Source organism: Candoia aspera, chromosome 1, assembly GCF_035149785.1.
Source record: "Candoia aspera isolate rCanAsp1 chromosome 1, rCanAsp1.hap2, whole genome shotgun sequence".
Taxonomy (NCBI): Eukaryota; Metazoa; Chordata; class Lepidosauria; order Squamata; family Boidae; genus Candoia; species Candoia aspera.
In genome coordinates this window covers 160,675,586-160,691,503 of record NC_086153.1, presented here as the reverse complement: position 1 = coordinate 160,691,503, position 15,918 = coordinate 160,675,586, and the positions used below count along the sequence as shown (strand labels likewise).

The window sequence follows — 15,918 nt, the reverse complement described above, 5'->3', positions numbered from 1 at the left end:
ATTACTCTCAGTTTCTCATTTTATCAAATATGCTTTAATAACAGCACAGGGCATCCTTGACTACCTTTGCTGGAATAGCCTCATCTCAGTTACTAACTTATTCCTATTACCATCTTTTTTTCTTCAGTATTTTCAGAATAGCTTACCTCTGTCCCAATAATAGCCATTCATTATTTTCTATTTTTGTCTGTTTTCATTCTGTCAGTTACAGTATTATCTGCACATGTGATTTGTGTTTTACACGATTAATTACATTTTTCTTCCTATTAATTTCTATCTATGTTTCCTGTTTTGGGGACATTTATGACTTGGAGCCATCTGTGATCTTTGACTTTATAAAAGAGTTAGGTTAAATAAGAGTCAGAGCTTTTGTATGACTTTTTAGTGGAGTTCACTGATTCAGAGCAACAATGTGGATTCATCAAGTGAGGAATATATTTCTGATAGCTTTGCTCTGAGCCTTCTTACCTGTGACCCACAGAGCAAGGTATAGGCTGAAGCAGAGGCACACAACTTGAAGTTCCAAGGACTACATTGGCCCCCCAAAGTCTTAAGTCTCCAAAGTATACTTTATTTATTTATTTATTTATTGGTCCTGAGCTATCCACTTTGAGGAATATGGTCCTTCATCAGATGAAGTAGCATACTTCTGGCTGAAAAATTACTAGACTTCCACAAAAACAACAGAACTGTATGGTATCTTTAACTAATTTATTAAAGCTTAAGCTAGAAGTAGGCAATGTGTTGTTCCTGGGCACCTTCCTTGGCCACCAGTAGGCTCCTTCCTTGTCCCAACCTCTTTTTAGAATGCTTGAATTAAAAAGAATAAGTTACATAATAAAGTGCCAAGCTCCAATATCCTCTTTATTTTTTTTAAACAACTTTATTGAAGTTTCAACATAAAGAAAAAAAGCAAAAAGTTAGAAAAAGATTGAAGAAAGACTAAAAGAAAAAAGCCCAACTAAAAAAGTGCAGAAAGAAATAGAAATACAAAAGGAGTGACTTCCAAACTTCTCCAGCACAGATACTTGTATCTGTGCCATATCCTCTTTATTTTCAAAAATACCTCTAGAGTTAATACAGGCACCATAGGCACCCTTAAAAATTAGTTGGTGTTTGACTGAGGCCCAATTCTTTGTTTGGAAGAACTTGCCCAGAAAAAAAAAAATCTGGTGGAAGTATCTGGGAGCTATGGGAAGCAACTTTTGGTAAAGGGGTATTCTGTAATTGGCCATGCCTATCATGGCAGGTTAGGAAGAAGGCAATGGCAAACAATTTCTGAAAGCCTTGCCAAGAAAACTGCAGTGATTTAAATTGGACATGATTGAGTAGATTAAAAAAAAAATCATGGCAGGCTTATTATGAGAGCTCCCCACAAGCAGGAATTAATACACTATCAATCTATTATTCTTGCACTCCAATCTTCCTTGTCAAGATTGTCCTCAGACTGTCCCAGCTTCCCTCATATGAGATCTAAACCTTGGTTTGATACTGACTTTATCCAAGCAAAAAAGGCTCTCCTCACAGTAAATGCTTTCCAATGTAACAGCATTTTCAGTGTATTTCAATTGCTTTTAGAGTAAAAACGATCTATAAAGCCTTACTAAAATCAAAGAAAAGGCAAGCTATGAGAGAGGAATGGGAGAGTTAATTGCAGCTGCCAAGCTTAAGAACCCATCTTGATTCTGGCACCTAGTTAACAGCTCTTTTAATGATAGAGGCTTTGGTTCAACCTGCCAAATAACTGCAGAAGCATGGGAGAATAATTTCCAGAGTATCTTCACAATGGAATAATTAAATAATCTAGTTGTGATTTACTCTTAAAATGCTGTTGCTGACTGGCCGCCTACATCTACACCTGAGCTTAAGGGCCTTATTACTCTATGCAATTAAGACCTGGAAAAGCCCTTGGAAGGGATTTTATCTCCCCAGAATTATTAAAGGAGGACAAGGACTGGTGGCTTCCAGTGATGACTGCTTTATTTACGAATATTAACAGTTCAGCATGTTTTCTGTTGGACTGGAACCATGTCATTGTTATCCCTTTCTATAAAAATAAAGAAAATAGGCTTGATCCTGCCAACTATAAAGCCATTAGCCTGTTTAATACAATAAGCAAGTTTAATACAATAAGCAAGCAAGAAGCCAAATACCTCTATCTAAAATAATGGGATTGGGTAAAAAATAAACATATTTTTGTTGAGGAACAGGCTGGTTTTAGAGGGGGCTGATCCACTCTAGACCATTGTCCTTTACCATTTAGTTGAAAAATATTCCTCCTGTCTGAGGGATTTATTTTTTTGCAGCCTTCATTGATTTAAAATCAGCTTTTGATTTGATCCAAAGGGAGAGTCTATCAGAAAAATGAAGGGGTTCCTCAATAGATCAAAGACTGCTCTTTGTCAGTCTCTCTATTCTAACATCTCTTTGAGAGTTAGATATTCCAGATCTTTCTGGAGCTGTTCCTATACAAAGAGGGGTGAGGCAGAGGTCATGCCCCTTTGCTTTATAATTTGTATTTTAATTCACTAATTCAGGCCCTCTCTGTTCCTAAGCATCTCCCTACTGTATTAGCAAATAGAGTGGTCCGAGCTGTTTTGTATGCAAGATGGTTATAATTGTGACTATTTCCCAGGTTGGAATAAGAAGGGCACTGAGGACATTGGTCTCTTTTTGGCCTGAAGAGAAACTTGTTATAAACCATTACAGAAGTAAAATTCTAGTATTTGCATGAAACTACTACAAAATTGATAATTGCTAAATTGATGGGAATTCTGTTAAGCAAGTTGGTGCCTATAAGTACCTTGAAGGTCTGTTCCAGGCCTCACTGTCCTGGAGAGAACACTCTTCTTACATGGTTGGTGTTGGTTAGCATAGTTTTTCAACTATCCTGAGACTTTTCCATTTCCGTCATCCTTGTAGTTTGTAAGGTCTTTGTAGCCAAAGTTATCTCTCAGCTTCTCTATGGTGTCCAAGTCTGCATTTTTACAAAGCTTGACATCCTTGTAGTACAGCCTAATTTTCTTAGAGCTATTCTAGCTGTCCCAAGATGTATTAAGAATGCTTTTCTACATTTACAGATGGACTTGGTCTCTGGTAATGCTAGAGTTTGGTATTATCTTTTTGATTTTTGCTTAAAGCTAATTTTCTTTCCAGTGGGTTTGGCTCCATTGGCTCATTGAGACCATTTTAAGTCAGGCTAGTTAGGACTCTTGTTGGAGACCTGTTAACCATTAGGTTTTGAAAATGCCAGAAATATTCTAAGGCAGCATATCTGGGACATTGGTTTTCGAATCATATGTGTTTGTATGCACTGTATTGTTTTATTGTTTTTGATTTCTGGTCTATGGCCATAATAATAAAGATTTGATCTGACTTTGTGAGAACACCCACAACATGCTCTCAAAATGTCAAAACTGCATTCTAATTCAAAACAGCTGCTTATCCATGGCACAAAGCCATAAATCATTCTCAGGATGATTTTTTTAGTCAGGCTAACCACTGTCTTCTGAAAATTTGGGATTGATTATCCAGTCATCTAAGTTTGCCCAGTCTGTTTTTTGTAATTTTCATAAAGTAGAAGTGATCTTGGAGAAGTCAGTATAGAAATATGAGAGAAATGTTAAACTCTGAGCAGAGAAAGTTAATAATGTATGCTTTGCCAATCAGGAAGTACAAGGTCCTGTATCTATTTTAACATATTCTGTTGTCTTACTATCAGAGAGACTTGACTTTTTTGTACAGACACAATATTAGTAGGAATCATTTGGAGCTGAACTTCAATAAGTGCACAGAATCATGGCTCTGGTATGTTCATGGACATGATTTTACATAATTTTTTCTTTCCCTTATTTTTATGATGATGATTAACTTAAGTTATATTGTTTAATATTGTTGCCCATATTTATATGTTCTTTTTAAAATTAGTGCAGTCCAATAACATTTTAAAAATTATTTCACAGTCAGTACACTCTGATTATTTCATGAGCACAAGGAATTAAGTTATAAAATATAAGCTTTGCCCTAGGATGCAGTTTCTTTTATATCTTGCTGTTTCTTTTTATTAGTGGGCCCTCCTGTTTCACTGTTACAGACATAGACTCTGCAAATTGCCTCTGAGTCCCCACAATGTTTGAAGTTTCTGATTGCAAAACTCTACTGATCTGTCAGCTCACCAATTTCTACCATACTTTTCATTTATTCACATTTTATAGCACCCTTACCTGTTTGACATGAAGATGCAGGTTTGTCCATCTCCTGCTTAGTACAAAAGTCTGTTAAAAACTCACATTCCCTTTTGTCTACTTCACTAGAAAAAATGGAGCAGAAATAAAAAGTATTATGCAAAGGTCACGTGATATATTGTTAAATACACTGGTACATTTTAATTATTATTATTATTTTTGCCTTCAAGTCAGTTTTTAACTCCTGGTGACTGCCTGGACAATTCCTGCAGTTTTTTTGGCAAGGTTTTTCAGGAGTGGTTTGCCATTACCTGCTTCCTAGGGCTGAGAGAGAGTGACTGGCCCAGGGTCACCCAGCTGGCTTCGTGCCTAAGGCAGGGCTAGAATTCAGTCTCCTGGTTTCTAGTCTGGTGCCTTAACCATACACCAAACTGGCTGTGATACATTTTAATACAGTCATAATTATGTATATAAAATACTTATAAACTATGCTTAATGATTAAAAAATGGTAAAAATGGCAAGAAATGTAGCAATTAATAAGAAAAATTAGAATCAAATGTCCAGCCTAACCAAAAACAGACAGACTCCCCCAAACAATACTAAAATTGAATGAGACTTAGGCATTCCATATATGGACTGCAAACTATCAGAAGACTATTAGATGGCAGCAAAGAGCTAAAACACACTACTTTTTGTTGTCATTTGGATTTTTCCAGCCCAGATATGGTATAGTAAAGGTAAAGGTTTCCCTTGACATGAAGTCCAGTCATGTCCAACTCTAGGGGGCGGTGCTCATCTCCGTTTCAAAGCCAAAGAGCCGGCGTTTGTCCGTAGACACTTCCGTGGTCATGTGGCCAGCATGACTAAATGGAATGCTGTTACCTGCCCGCTGAAGCGGTACCTATTAATCTACTCACATTGGCATGTTTTCGAACTGCTAGGTTGGCAGGAGCTGGGACTAGCAACGGGAGCTCACCCTGTCACGCGGATTCGAACCGCCGACCTTCTGATTGGCAAGCTCGGCAGCTCAGCGGTTTAACCTGCAGCGCCACCGCATCCCCATATGGTATGCCTAATAATAATTAGAGCATAGCATTTTCTAAGTACTCCTGTAAAACTAACTTGCGGGACAACTGTAATGACAACCAAAGAAATCTGTCTTTAGAAAAAGCTTACCAAACCTAGGCTTGGCCGATCCAAATAAAGCAATACAAAATCTCTAAATTTCTTAAGATATCACATGAATTTTGAAGCATTTCATTTATGTATGGGAGTTTTTGGAGATGGAAAAAGTGGCTTATCCTGACATAGAATATGGACAGTATAATTTCAAAAGTATTATTTAAGCGACTTGGTTTCCAAAGGCTTCAAAGCAGGAAGATTTTAATTCTATTTGTTGAAACAAGACCTCACTGAACAGAATCCTCCACATCTGCTTGGTATATCTTTTAATATATTTCTGTTGTGATGTCTTCTGGTTGAGCAAGCAAATACAGTTGTAATTTTAATCAAAATTAAGGAAAACAGCCTTTTAGGGCAATTTGGCTATTCTAATTTTCTCATCTAAGAAAATATTAAACCCTCTGCAGCTATACATCCTGAACAAAAAAAAAAGGAAAATAGAATTAAAAATGTTTTAAAAATTCAAACAGTAAAAAACCTTGTTTTCTCCCCATTGCGAAGAATGGGGAGATAACATTTAAATCACGTCAGGAACTGTTCTAAGTTATTCTCCAGTTTGGGATCATGATGAAAGATAGCAGGGCTTTGAACACCTCAGATCTTCAGTCTCTCCATGCCCCTTTTTCATTTATTTATTGTCGTTTTGGAAGAGCCAACTATGGAAGTGACTGGATACTACAGAATGGAATCTGACATCACATTTTCCCTTCACAAAGTGAAATCACATGTCTAAACTTGGAGAAGAAAAACTGATCAAGCCCAAGAATCTAGGACACTAGAGATCACAAGATTTTACCTTTAATTAATATTTTTTTCAGTCAAGTCACGTTGTAAACTTAGAAATGTAACTAAAATTTCCAGCTGATGTAGTATCAAATTGCATGAACCTTTGAAAATGCAGTTGATACAGTTTAAGTGAAAATACTTATTTTTGTTACAGGACAGTAAAGTCAAATCCATCAGTGATTGGTTTGGATTTATTATTGGTTGTTTATTCTGTTTCGTTTTAGAAGCTGATATAAACTGAATTTTACCCAAGCTGCTGTGAATCTATAGGAATTTTATAACTCTCCCTGAGCCATGCTAAAGCTACAGTAAGGCCTCATCCCAGTAAACTTTATTGGCTCAGGCAAAGAAACTAACGAACTTCATTGGAGACCAGATTAAAAGAGGTTTTCTTTTGCATTCTAGCTTCATTATCTTTCCATAGTCTCTTGGTAAGCTTTTCTGCACACAGTTGTGGATTCCTTGAACTGTAAATTGCTTTTTTGGCTGCCAGATTGCTGTAACCCTTCAATTTGTATGTTCTTAACAGAGCTTAAAACGATTGTTCTTTTCTGGACATCTCTTTAATATTAGCCAGAACTTTGGGTTATATATCCCAATGGCTTAAAAGAAGATACAGTATTACTTGCTTCTAGTTTGTGTTAAAAGTCAACAAACATGAAAAACCCAGAAAAGGGATAAAAGCAACTTAGCCACTTTTATCTAATGCATATAAATCTACCTAAGAGCTCTGTGCAAAGTAGTACTCAAAGAAATACGTGTATTTCTATCTAAGATGCATAAATAAGTCTGGTGTACTTATTTCACATGCTCTTGACACAGTGCCAAGTTTAATTTGAATCGAAAGGCTGTGTGATGAGTAAATAGGTTCAGTCTAGGCTGGCCCAGTTTATATTAATGCACAAATAATAGGCTTTTCAGAGTAACAGTTCACTTTGGTGTAAGACACTTGGAATAGTATAGTGGAAAATGATTTATAGACCATTTGCCAGATACTTTTTTATTCTCTTTCTAAAAGGGAAGGTTGAAAACCTCTTACTCTTATAGATATGGTTAGTGTCAAAAGCTACTTGTTCAGGAAGAGAGTTAGTTTATAGCTAATATACAAGCTGCTGTACAGGTCATGTCCCAGTAATGAATTAAATTAGGTCCTTCGTCTTAACCATGCGATTCCATCATTAATCTGGTGCAAGAGCAGGCAACATTTTTGTTGAGCAATCCAGGGCTAATTTTGTTTTACTTATTTTCAGTTTTCAAGTAGCACAGGGAGTGATACTGTGATGTCAAAACAGGCTTGGAGAATTATGATCCTTTTCTGAGCAAAGGTTGTATGATATTTAGTAACAAATGTAATCAGCCCCCAAACAACCTACTGCAGGATGAAGGGCTCTTTATTGAAAGTTGTTTGTTTGTTTGTTTGTTTTATCAAGTTTATCACCGCCCATCTCCTCCCGCCAGAGGGACTCTCTGGGCCGTAATCTACCATGCTGTTCAGCATGGGCTGGTAGATAAATGTCTAGGGCTGAAACTGGCCCGAAGTCATCCCAGTGGTTCCCATGTCCAAGGGAAGACAAGAACCTGGGTCTCTCCACTTCTAGTCCAGCACTTTAACTATTATACCACACTAGCTGTCATCTATCTACACATTTATAGATGTGAAGCCAGCTGAAGGACTCCTGTGTCTATTTGTGCACATTTTTTTAAAGTGAAAAATTGTGTTGCCATAAATTCACAATTTATCGCTGAATTTTGATGGCAAATCTTGAAAGAAATCAAGAGCTACACGTTGGCCAAGCACTAACCATCCCAAATCTACCCTATAGGATATCTGATGGGAAAAAAACATAGAAAAAGAACAAAAGAACTTAGGATTCCCAGTCAGATGCAATATTTGGTATGAGGCTGATGAAAGTTTATTTTTCTTGTGCATTTTTCCATTTGGAATCCTGTTAAGGCATCAGGTAACAACATAAAACAAATGGCTTTGAGGTGCATTTCCTAGTCACAATTTTCAGAAACTGCTTCCATCGTTCATTTACCAATTTCTGTCAAAACTGAAGTCTCCTAAGTTGGACTTATTTTTAATACAGAAAACTGATCCATTCTAAGACTATAAGCAGGTGAAAATGGACAGATATTATCCAGATAAACCAGTTTGTTCAACCTACTATGAATTAAGATAAATTGATTTTAAATGTTTGGCATGCATTGTTCTTGTAGTGCAGTCTTTCTGACACACCTTAAATGTTATTTACACATTGGCATGGCTTTCTAGCTGAAAAAAATTAGAAGGAAAAAAACCTTGGGGCGCAGCAGTTCAAGAAAAAAGAAATTTGACAGAAACATTATAGTTTTAATTTTATCCCAAAATTATCATTCTATCAGTATACTGCATAAACAAATATTCAAATATTTTTACACACATTACAAATGTGAAGAATCTTGTTCTTACAAGTGAAAAGCTGAGGGAGTTTTAGTAATCTAATGTCTAAGAAGACAGGGGAAAAAAGTCCAAATGGAAGGTACTAAATATGGTCCTGAAGGGATAAAAAAAAATATTGGTTTTCTATGGTTAGAAGGGATCTCTGGAAAGTAGGTTAGACCTGCAAGGAAACAAAATACACTAAAAATTTGCAAGCAGATAGAATCCTGACAGCTTCTCAAAGTTCAACTTTCTCTCCAACTACGTAGCCTACCTTCCAATACTTTCTAATCAACTCTTTGACAGGTGAGGATTTTGACTAGGCAATCATGTTTCCTTACACATACACCTGAGTTAAAATACGTCACAGACTCTGTTACTTTAATAATTCTTGAGTAGGAACAACTAGGCAGGAAAATCAGGATTATAATGTGTAGATTTATGTGTGTAGATTGTTACTGAGCATTACTAAATAAACTGAAGTAACTATTATAAGCAGTTGTATCTTGCTGGTGTGAGTGATACCAGAGAGAAAGCAGGAGAAGGGGTTGAAATCCATAATCTCCATAAGGGTTTATGGGATGGAGATATATGTAAACTCCACAGATTGGCATTTCAGCAGATTGGACAGCATAAATGGCTGAGGAAGGGCAATTTTGTATCAAAGGATTTACAGTACTGCAGTTCTCTCAGGTATCACTGGTGGTTTGCCTGCCCTGGCTATCTAGTGTAATTAAATAGGAGCAGGGTTGTTTGGCAGCCCATAACTCCACTGCCGAATTATGTTCACCAAGCACCATGAGACAGTGTTCTCCATGGGGTGGGGGGTATCAAAACGTAAAAATGGCAGTTGCAGCAATGCATATACAGAAGGAGTGGGCTCTGATCATGCTGCCACAATTGTAATCTTCACTTTTTTGGCCCCTGCGGAGGGTGGGAGGGTGGGCATGAATAGATGAATATTGATGGGTAATGTTAAATAATTCTATTTGCCATTCTGAGTTGATCTCTTCAGCCCTAACCTACACTTATCTGAGCATGCAGCCCCCTTAGAACAGAAGAATAAGAAGATGTGTCCCAATAGTCTAACGAGGACACACATTTCCCTATTTATTGTACTTGTGGATATCTGGGCAGCTGTATTGCAACTTGGTAACATTACCTATGTAATTGATTTCTAAGACTGGTGTACTTACTGCAGATCAAGATCCTAACATGGATTCAAAAGTAGTCCACGTTTTAATCACTATAAGACAGGCTCACTATTTCAGCCACATTACGGATATAGGAATGTAGAGAAAATTAAAGACTTTTATTAATGACAATTTAGAAAGGGGCTGGAACTTGACAATGTGCAAATATATGCAAAGTGTTCCCTAAAAATTCACACATTATGATAATGTGCAGTATTTTGTAACAATGCATATGCAATCTCTCAGCTTTATGGCTTTTAGCAGCAGACAATTATTCTCCGTGCCAATATAAATTTATTACAGGGAGTTCCCTTTAAACTTGCATTTAGTTTGGCACCTGAGTGTTGCACTTCTAAAGTACTTGTAGTAATGACTGGATGCTTTTTTTATATAGTTCAAAAAGTAGGGGGGGAAAAAGAGATTGCGGATCTGTATTATTTTAGGGTTGGCAGCACAAATTTAGATTTTTATAGTTGAGCTGTTGGAGGGTTGGAGACTCTTTATGTTCTCTACCTCAGCAAACAATCCCAGTCTTAGAGGAAAAAGCATTTTGATTAGTTTCCAGTTTAGATGGAAGGATTTACCACTTACGATGACCCTTTTAGCTGACCGGTTACAGTATTCAACACAGTGATGAAAGAAGTAAGGCTAAATGGTGAAGAACTTTGGGACTGCCTAGAGCAGAAAACTCATACTGTATTAACAATGGACAGTAATGTGCTTTTCTTTAGAAATCTGAAATTAAAATGTTCTGAAACTAATGCATAATCCTCTGAAACTAATTTTCATTTCATTTGAGGGAATCTTCTTCCAAAAAGGTATGCTAAGATCACAACCTTCACTGATGCTAAAAATCTAGTTAGATTTTTTTTCTAAAAATGGGGAGCAGTTCTAAACACATTAATTTGAAAGTATATTTATTTATTTATTTATTTTCCAAATTTCTATTACCACCCATCTCCCCCCAAAGAGGGAGATTTCAGTGAAATTAACTAGGATTGATTCCAAATAATAAGTTTAGGTCAGTTGTGTCCTACTGACCTTACTAATAGAATAATCTATACTCAGTAATGATGAGAATAAATATAATGAGAATAATCAATGTATATCTCCTTATGAATGCAAGCTAGGCTTCTTAAATGACTAATCACTAAACTGGAAAATGCGTAAGGTTCCCTCCAAAGTACAGTAAGAAACTAATATCCAGATAGCAGTTTTGAATACTGTATCAGAATTCTTTGGAACCATTGCATCTTTTAAAATAGCTACAGGAATCTGCCTATAATATATACCTATTTCAGTATATACATTTTGTAGCTATGTATTGTCAACTACCAAGTACAAAAGTCAGTTAAGCTATCTGAGGGACCATCTGTCTGCTTGCCTGTCCTGTTTGATAAACAGAGTTGGCATGTTTTGAGTTCCACTGATTAGTCTCATCTTACGGGACTAAGGAAGTGGGCCTTCTCTGTTCTCTGGAACAGAGCATCCTCCTCCTACTATCCTTCCCCTGGCTTCATTTCAATTAAAACTTGGCTCTTCCTCCAGGCCTTGGGCTAGATTGGGTGGCAGTTTCCTTGTTGGAAAGTTGCATGCCATAGAAGGTATTTCTTTCTGGATGGTCATTTTTTTCTTTGCTGTGTGTTGTTCAATCGGTTTTTAATACTGCATACCACTTAGAGTTGTCAAAGTCAGGTGGCCATGCAAATTTGATTAAATAAATAAATAAATAAATACACTGTGGTTATATATGCCTATTCTTCCCATTATACTGTGCATTATAGATTTATAGCCATATTTTAACTTTGCCTTTCCTGTTCTTCTTCTTCAGATGCTTTTGACTGGTTGCCTGCTTTGAACATTTTACCTTGCAGAGCTGTTGCATGTCATATTCTTGAAGAATTCATCATTTGTACTGCATGGCGGGAGACTGCCTTGAAATTTCTGCTCTTGTGGTGCCATAAGCAGGTCCATGACAGGTTCTCTTAAATTATCTTCTTTGTCTTTATGTCTTGGAATCTCTAGGGATTTAATAAATGAAACTGAATGATATATTCTATTGCCAGAAACTATAAGACTGAAAAGGAAATAGTAATTGTCTTCAATAGCAATTGGAGTAGCATCTATTCAAATGGTTTCTATTACAGTCCATAGGAACATACAGTATGAAATTACTAGACATAATTCTTACTTCATGAATTGTTTTGTGTAGTAGTAAAAGGGCTTGCTCATCCAATGATGCTCTATAATCTAGATCACAGGAAGTGTTCACTTCTAGAAGGACTAAATACAAACTACTAGTATTCTGTCAAGAAAACCAAAATGGTATTCATAACTAGGACAATATGAACATGATACTGGCAGATGAAGTAGAAGTAGCACTGGTGTTTATCATGTTGCAAGATTAAAGCCAAAACTATCCACTTGCTGATGTGCCCAGAGCAGAGGCAAAGGGAAAAATTTGATGCTGTAAAGATATGTATGCCATTGGTATGCAGAATGTCAGAACTATGAAACAAGATAGTTTCGTAGTTCTTGGAGCAGAAATATCAAGACTAAACACTGACATTCTGGAAATCACTGAAATGTATTAGCGGAACATCAAATATTCTATAGACAAGAAAATCAGAAGACATGGAAATAATCATTACTAACAAAAGATGTCAAAGTCAGTGCCCCAAAATGATAGAATAATCTCAATTTGTGTCCAAAATAAGACAATATGTGATGATCCAAGTCAGTGCTCCAATTGCAAATGAAGTGGAACAGTTCTATAGCTGTTTGCAACTATGTCGGATTCAGGGGAAAACACTGTCAAAAGGTCAAGAGCATTTTCAAATGATTCCTCTCTGGAACACATGGGGCTCAGGTGAAGCACCAGAATGCCAGCTCTTGGAAAAGCCCTCTTCAAGAGATAGCTATCCCAAAGGAAAAGAAAGTCCCACATCGATATGATTGCTGGTGAGGGCTGGTGCTTTAGGTCTGTAGCTTGCATGGAGAGGCTTCAGGTCAAAGGTTCCCAGTCATGGAGTGACTTGGATTTCACCCCACGTTCCTGTGTGGACATTTTAACACTCTGTATCCATCATATACTGAGGGATGCGGTGGCGCTGCGGGTTAAACTGCTGAGCTGTTGATCGGAAGGTCGGCGGTTCGAAACCGCGCAGCGGGGTGAGCTCCCGTTGTTAATCCCAGCTCCTGCTCACCTAGCAGTTCGAAAACATGCAAATGTGAGTAGATCAATAGGTACCGCTTCGGCGGGAAGGTAACAGCGTTCCGAGTCGTCATGCTGGCCACATGACCTGGAAGTGTCTATGACAACGCCGGCTCCAAGGCTTAGAAACGGAGATGAGCACCGCCCCCTAGAGTCGCATTCGACTGGACTTTACGTCAAGGGAAACCTTTACCTTTTTATCCATCATATAAGCAATATAGACATTTAGTTTTTAAAAAAAAATGTATATGTATATATTTACTTTGTACATTTGTATGTATTTATTCATAGGTATGGGCTTCTTTGTTTCTTGTCAGAACCAAGCCTGCCTCTGACTCAGAAACTGAAACTATTTCCGAGTCAGAGGAGGAATTGGAAACTTACCAGGCAGGAATTGGAGAAACGAAACTCCAGCATGACTCAGCAGAGCGGGAGGAATCCACAACGCTGATTGGGTGAGATTCGGAGGAGGAGTTGAATATGCCAATCAGCACGCGCCAGAGACGGGCTGAAAAGTGCGCAAAGGAGAAGGCAGCCCAATTGGCTACAGGAGACTCCAAGTGCGCCAAAGATCAGGATAAAAGGCAGCTGCGCCAAGAACGGGCTGCCGGAGACAACCGATCCTCTAAGCCTGCAGCTTCTGAAGAATCCTTACTGACATTGGAAGGATTCCAACCTTACTGTGGTCCCCCTTCTGCTGTCGAAGAGGGACCACAGCCCAAGTGCCATTCGGAAGAATAGGATTTTACGTCTGCTGCAATTGAGGAACCAGCATCAACGAAGTCCAGTAGCCTGCATTTTGCGAAAACCCAAGTTCTCCTCAACAGCGCAGTCAAGTTGAGAGATTTTCATGCTGCCGCTTGTCCGCAGTTTTATGCAATCGTGCTTTGCAGACTCCAGTGTGTTTCGAAGTTTCACACCTATCTTGTTCAGGATCTAGATTTGTGGCCACTGCGGTCCAACCAGCTGAGTCCAGCCTAATTCCAAGTTCCAAGCCTTGCTCCAAGTCTCCAGTCCAGAGAATCCAGCCTAGTTTGGGGCTTCCAGCCAAGTCCAGCCTTGCTCCAGTTCCAAGCCTTGTCTTCAAGTCTTCAATTCCAAGTACCCAGTCTAATCCAGAACCCCCAGCCGAGTCTAGTCTTGCTTCGAGTTCGAGTCCTGCTTAAATCTCCAGATCATCCCTGTATGCTGCTTGTAATCCTGCTTTTAGATCCAGTGAGTCAGTGATTCAGTTCCAGTGCTGTTCCAGTATTGTTCCAGTTCCAGAACTGCTGCCTCCAATCTTAGTGCCGCTGCATCTAGTCTAACCCCAGTGGAAGTTTGCTTCCTGCCTGTTGTGGCAGTTGAACTTGTTTGACCAGGTTTTGCATATTGAGACTGAATCATTGTATGTAGTTCTTTAATAGAGAATATTCATTGAGAACCTGTCTGGTGCATGGTCTGAACAGGACATTTCTTGTCTATTTATACAGAAGTTAATGAATGAACCTTTATAGGATAATTTATTTCAAAATTCTCCTTTGACCTAAGCCTTCTGTTATTCAAAACCACGTTTGCTTTTTCAAAATAAATGCTATCAAGGAATTAAAAAAGAAATGCACACTTATGGAGCAGAACAACATGCCAATCCAGATTTTTTTTTCAATGCAGGAGTTTCTGGGATTAAAAAACAATGCTGCCTTGAAAATATGTGAAAATATCTCATTAGCTGTGAGAACTGCTAAACCAAAAACGGGAGGCAACACTTCAGATATATGTATAGCTAGCTTTCTTGTGTTGTACATCCTCCTTTGGCAATTAGCAGCTATAATGTACCATCCATCAAACTCTTTGAATGAACTGTGTGTGAAATGCATTCCTTAAATTCCTAGAACAAATGACTGCTTGTGATGCCACTGTTTATAGATGATTTCAGGATACAAAGGCAACAACTACTGAGGTTCTATGATATCAAATGGTGATGAGTAGGGAAATAATGACCAAGATCTGAGGCTTGCTAGAAACATTCTTTACAGACTTTGATGCCAGCATATATGATGGGAACTTTTAAACTCTCAGGAGACTCCTGCCTACAAGTTGTGACTCTAATTGATTCCTGCTTCCATTACTGTCCCCTGCCAATGGTTAAAAAATTCCTGGTTTATGAAGCCATGAAAAATTATACTTGTCCATATTTTAATGTGATCCTGAAGACCGTTTTTAAAAACATAGCATTACTTCATTGGTTTTGATAACATGAAACATAGCTGCTAAAGCAATGGAGTGCTTGAAGAGATGAATTCCTGAAGAATTGTATATATTAATCCAATTTACACACAATGCTAATTTTTGGATGTGTGTGTGTCCCTCAAGTCAATCTTGACTCCTGATTTATTATTATTATTACTATATTTATTTTCTATTCTGCCTTTATTATTTTTATAAATAACTCAAGGCGGCAAACATACCTAATACTCTTTCCTCCTCCTATTTTCCCCAACAACCACCACCACCCTGTGAGGTGAGTCAGGCTGAGAGAGAGTGACTGGCCCAAGGTCACCCAGCCGGCTTTCAGGCCTGAGGCGGGACTAGAATTCACAGTCTCCTGGTTTCTAGCCCGATGCCTCAACCACTAAACCATACTGGCTGATGACTGCCTGGACTAGTGCCTGAAGTTTTCTGTACTATATGTAAACTATCTATTCATAGCTTTCCAGCTAAAATTCTCAGATCGATTTACAAGCTAAAATAATAAAATAATATGCAATAAAGCAAATCAGAGTACAGAGTAAATGACAGTCATGAAGACAAGCTTTCACAAATAAATAAGAAAAACACTGGCACTGCCCTAAAAACACTGATTTCTTGTTTTCTCAACAAAAGGTATAGGAACAAAACGACAGCTAAAGAAGTGATGCCACTGCAGTTCTGGAATTATGCCAGATTTTTAGTAGATG

At 37.9% G+C, this 15,918-nt stretch overlaps 1 long non-coding RNA gene across 1 annotated transcript in view; it reads right to left on the bottom strand.

Moving 5' to 3' along the window:
* Nucleotides 1-4,223: 4,223 nt before the first annotated feature.
* Nucleotides 4,224-15,918, bottom strand: part of LOC134506639 (uncharacterized) — a 37,898-nt gene continuing 26,203 nt past the window's right edge. The window contains exons 2-3 of the long non-coding RNA XR_010068822.1: nucleotides 11,636-11,789; nucleotides 4,224-4,309 (exon numbers count right to left, since the gene is read on the bottom strand). This is a non-coding gene — a long non-coding RNA (uncharacterized LOC134506639). The remainder of the gene's footprint in view (nucleotides 4,310-11,635; nucleotides 11,790-15,918) is intronic.